Genomic DNA, 6,000 nt, shown 5'->3' on the forward strand with positions numbered 1-6,000 from the left:
TTAACATTGATAAATTGACTTTTGTTGACTTTTTAGAGTTTTAATCAGAATAAAAGAGTGTTTTTGAGGAAAATACGATTTTATCCTCTGTACGGTCAATTTCTATCTGATTTTAGAAAACGTGTCAAAAATTTAACTAGCGCCAAACGCCAGCATTACGCCTGGCGCAAAGCTTGGCGCCTGGTGCTAATGGTAAGCGTCTGGCGCTACCTTTTTATTTTAAATGTTAGAACTCTGGTTCGATTTTCTATCTTTTTGGCTGATTTTCTTTATAAATAGCCTCCTAAAAACTCTGTTTTGGATAACCAATTCATCTACTATCATCAACTCTCATCAAGAATTTCTTGATTCTATCTCTTTCTAAACCAACCCTTTTACATACAAAATTCCGCATTCACAAGATCTAGACACACCTAGCATAGTTCGAAGTTGCATTCGCCCAAGACGCGAAAGGTTTTAATATTTCTGAGGGTTTGGTCCCAAATCTCTCTTTCAATTATTAAATTTAATGGTTTGTTTATTATTTTCCTTGAAGTTACTAACGTGTGTATTTTGTTATTAGAAAGAGGTACAAGCCATCCAAGTAAGTGCTTTAATTGTTTGCATTGATATTATGATATAGAAATCATGTCTAGGTTGTTATTATGATTCCTAGTATCATGTTAGGATGCTTGATGTTTTGAATGACAACAATGATTCCTAGTATTATGTTTAGGGAAAAGGTTATAATATCAAATATGCTTATTATGATTCCTGCGATGCTTCCTATATTCTTTCCTAATATTCATATTAGTATCATGTTAGGGCTAAAGCTTTGATCTTTGATATTTAGTGACATGCTAGGGTTTGTTATTAATCTTGTTAGTATCATGCCTAGGATCTTGCTATTATTATGCTTTAACATGATTATGATAAATATGATTATTTTATGATGATGATGATGATGATGATTATTATTATTATTATTATTTATTATTATTATTATTATTATTATTATTATTATTATTATTATTATTATTATTATTATTATTATTATTATTATTATTATTATTATTATTATTATTATTATTATTATTATTATTTATTATTATTATTATTATTATTATTATTATTATTATTATTATTATTATTATTATTATTATTATTATTATTATTATTATTATTATTATTGTGATATGATTATAATTGTTATGATTATTATTATGTTGCTTGATATTGTATTTATCGTTATTGCTTGATCACGCCTTTTATGCATGTTTAAAGGGAATTTTTACTTGTAATCACGCTTAATAAGATAATTAATAATCTTGTTTAGGTTTAATTTGATTATAGTTCAAGTGATCGCCAATAATAGTTTTATTTGTGTATTAATATTCAACAAACATAGATAAACAGGTTTAGGGTTAATCCTATTGATTGCATGTTAGTCAGAAAGCGCACATGAATACAATCAGAATAAAGTAGAGGTTTATTATTAGAGCAGGTTCAATCTCTTTTAGGTTGGATTTGTACCTTCATCCCCGAACTACCAGTCAAGGTTCCAGACCTATTAGAGTTGACGATCTCCTGGATCTTTAAGGGGTGTAACCTTCACCTCGTGAACGGTTCCTAAAATTTGTTGGTGACTCTTTTGCTCTATCTTCTTTCCCTTTGGACGCCACTGTACTTTAGTGTATGGTCATAGTGGGGTTCAAGCTAGGGATAATGCTTGAAATATTCCCTATAGTTTTTTGGCGACTCCACTGGGGACGATTTCTATTTTAATTTCTGAAAGTTATTTCGGCAATGATTTAGAATGAGTGGATGAGACTCGAAAATTCCTAAGTATTTCATGTGCGTAATTTTGATTAACATTATTGTCATATGCATAAAAAAGATCTCATTGGAAAGACCATCCGTGATGAGTTAAAACATAGGATTTTTACACGTAGGGAATTTGAGGAATATCTTTCACAACTAGGATCGAAATAATGCTGCGCGAAACTGAAAAATTTTATGGAGCACAGAAAGCTGCTGAGGCATGTAGGAACTAGCTTCAGCGAACAAAGACTAGCGCCAACATTTTGATGTTAGCGCCAGGTGACAACTTCTGTCGCTAGGCGCTAAAGCCAAAAGGTGGCGTTGGACTTTGTTCGCTGGCGCCAAGTTCTTCCAATACCGAGCCAGAAATATGCGTTCAAATTTCGACTAGTTTTTAGCACTGTTTTCTCGATCCTACTTCTTGATTGAGTTTTTCTCACTTTTCTGAAACCCATATGTGTTCTACATATGGACATAACCCCCTGGGAATTCATGCTCCATCTACCTTATTGAACGCTTTGAGCAACAAAGGGTACATCCGAGAATGTTGAATTCAACAAACCATGGAAGCGAGTTTTTCTAAACTCGCGACGTCCCATCCACTTGCGCCAACCCTTCACGGTTAGGCTTCCGCGCGGTGCATCCGGAAAATTAGCCATGGACCCGCTATTGACTAACCCATATCCCGAACTTTAGAGAACTAGAGCCATGGTTAGGTTGCAAACTCATTGCATCATATTGTGCCTACTTGACTAATTGTGCATTATTGGTTGTGCATTCTCTATGTGTTTTTCCTAACCATTTGTTTGACTTAGTGCTAAGATTAAATAAATTAATTCATGACTACAATAACTTTGCCTAATTAATTAATTTAAGTAAGTAAAGTCTAATGTTTAATTAGAGTTGACTTAGTACGAATTTAGGCATCCCCCTGTTGAGCAATAATACTGAAAACAGTTTTGGATCGACGCTCCAGCAATGGCGCCAAAGCTTGAACTGTAGCGCCACCCTGTGGAGTGTAGCGCCTGGCGACAATCCTGTCGTCTGGCGCTACACTGCAAAGAGAGGCGCCGGTCCTGTCGTTTTGACGACAGTTCAGTTTATTGCTCGAGTCATCACCTAGTGTCTAATTAAATAGTTTGCTAATTAATTCGGTTAATTTTTTACTGTTAAATATATCTCGTTAAGTCATTAATTGAGTCTAGGCACTAAGTCCCATGGTCTTACACAAAAGTCGAAGCATTTCACCTACACTCACTAGTCTTAGCACACACTTTGAGTATATGTCACCATGACCATGTCTTAGGTTCATGCATGAGTCAGTTTTTCCGTCGTTCTAGTTGGGGGTACATTCTATTCCTAATTTCTTCACATCACAACCTTCATTCTTCCTACCTTATTTCCTCTATGCATGTTGAATAGAGTTGAGTCAAATAATTAACAATGAATATCCCTAATTTCCCTTCCCATAGTACTTGGTCAAGGAGAGAAGGGCGATTAATCAAAGACAACCTCTTCATTCAAATCTTACTTTTTGATAAACCGATTCGTCAAAAGAGAAAACCTAAAAGGATAATGGCAACTCAAGAAGAAGTCAACGAACTTAGGAAACAATTGATTACCGTGAATGAAGCATTGAAGGCTTTAACCCTCAAAATTGATGACCCTGTGAAGCAACAACAAATGAACCTTATGCAGGAAAGCTTGAGCAAGCTATCTAGTGACTATAAATTTCAGGGAACTAATTCACAAGGGGTCTCGCTGGACAAGGAACTTCTTCCGCATAAGTTCAATGCCAACGACACCCCAAAATTCAAGGCAACAGATAACCCTTACTTTCATCTATGAGCTTTTGAAACTATAATGAACATTAAGGGGATTGATAAGAAAGTCTTTCACTCCTTGTTTTCTTTATCTCTTGAGACCAATTGTCAACAATGGTTCTTTTCCCTTGACAAGGAGAAAACCTCTTCTTGGGAGTCGATAACAAACGCTTTCATAGATAGATATAAGTGCAACATTCAAGACAAAACAGACCACAGACGAATTGAGATGTTAAAATAAAAAGAAAACGAAGGGTTCACTTCTTTCTTCAACAAATGGAGAGAAACTTCTGCTAATATGGTCAAGGCTCCTACTGAAAAAGAATATGTGATGATGTTTATCAAGAATCTCCAAGGGAAGTATTCAAAGCATTTAAAATACCAACACAACTTGAATACTTTCAAGGATGTGTATGATATAGGCGTTGACATTGAAGATGACCTTCTTAAAGATAATAGTGCGAGAGGAAAGAAGAACAACCATCCTTGTTCTTCCTCTCCTATAACAAAGTACATGCTACGAACGCCTCTAAATCACGGATCCAAAGGTCAAAAAGAGTGTTCACTCCACTTTGTATGAGTTATGAAACAACTTTCGAGAAGCTACACCACAAAGGACTAGTCATGCCCATAAGGCCTATCAAAGTTCCAGTTCCAGAAGCCAGGACACCCAAATGGGATCCTAATAAGCACGGCAAATATCACCAAGGAAAGGGTCACGATACTGAGGAGTGTTGGAAACTCAAAGAAACTATTCAAGATCTGATTGATGACAATAAATCTTCCGAGGTTCTACCCATCACAGAGAATCAAACATCCTTCGATCCTTCACTCCTTATCACACCTGTTGGTGAGCCCAAGATCGAGACAGCTTACATAACCTCTCTTGATGAAGTGGCCATGATTGAGGAGGATGAAAGTCTTTTCTTAGATAATACCAGGGAAGACTCGTCAAGTCTATAAGAGGACGTTCGAAAACTGCAAGATGTCATTGCCATGCTCTTGAATGTGGTAAAAGGACTAGCAAATCGGGTGATGGTTATCGAACAAAATTCTCGCCAAGGATTTAATGAAGATCTCAATGCTCCTAATCCACGGAAAAAACGGGCCATTGAAGAATACACACCAATAGTAATGACTTACAATGAAGCTTTTGCCTGTCTTCACGATCAAGGACTCATTCACCCCATTAGTCCTAGTCAAGACCCTCCGCCTGAAAAACGGTATCCCAATTGGGACCCAAAATCTTATTGTCGATACCAAAGAGGTCGTGGTCACACCATCGAAGTATGTCTCGCCTTCAAAGATCATGTTCAAGACCTCATTTATCCAAATCTTCTTCATGTTCCTCTGCGCGACAAGAAGGCCAAGATTAGTAACCATAACAATTGTGGATGTAAAGGAGAGAAGAACGACTATCCTTCTTCTTCCAAAAACACCTACTCTAGTAACAACATTGGTACTTTTGACCTTAATGAAATCTTAGCCATGGATAATCGAGGATTTAGAAAGCAACTAAGAAAAGATTTCACCCCTATTGGAATTAGCTACGATGATGCTTTTGATCGACTCCATGCAAGGGGACTCATTACTCCTATCGGACCATTCAAGATCCCCCACTTGAGAAGAGATTGCCTAGTTGGAACCCAAATGTACGCTGCAGATACCATCAAGGTAGGGGTCATACTACTGAGAGTTGTTGGAAGCTAAAGGAAGCAATCCAATATTTGATCGACAATAACGAGCTTCCAATAACTCCAGTCGGAAAGAACACCAAGTGATTATAAGCCAAGGGACAAAACGCAAGCTTCAACGACAAGATTTCATGATATTTTTTCTTTTTTTTTACCCTTTCTCTAATAAGTCTAGCATAGAAACCTTTTCTTTCCTTAGATTTATTTTGTAGGATCATTATTTCTTTTCCTTTAATAAAATGAGCATTTTATTTCCTTACATATGATCATTGCATTGCCAAAAAAAAAAAAAACAATCATGTCAAACTAAGCACAAGGTATACCAATGATTTGAGGCACCCCTTGTAGCCACGTCATATCACCTTTCACCCTTCAAATATGTAATCCTTTTTTGATAAACCACTTTGAGCCTCGTCTAATGATAGACCTTTCATTTTTCAACCCATATCTACCTAACTTTGGGATGGGATAGTGTGAAACTTATGCAATTTTAAAAGTTCTTGAGCGATTTTAAAAGATCAAAATAAATAAAAATAAATAAAAGTGTAACAAATGGCAAGTGTTCCAATGTCATTGACATGAACATGTCTTTGATATGAACACATCTCAGATTGCGTCTCTTATCGAGTGCTCGGTACCGTGCCTAAGAAACATGAATGCCAAGTGAGTGATAGGCCGCATGA

The sequence above is a fragment of the Chenopodium quinoa genome, unplaced genomic scaffold, assembly GCF_001683475.1.
Source record: "Chenopodium quinoa cultivar QQ74 unplaced genomic scaffold, ASM168347v1, whole genome shotgun sequence".
Taxonomy (NCBI): domain Eukaryota; kingdom Viridiplantae; phylum Streptophyta; class Magnoliopsida; order Caryophyllales; family Amaranthaceae; genus Chenopodium; species Chenopodium quinoa.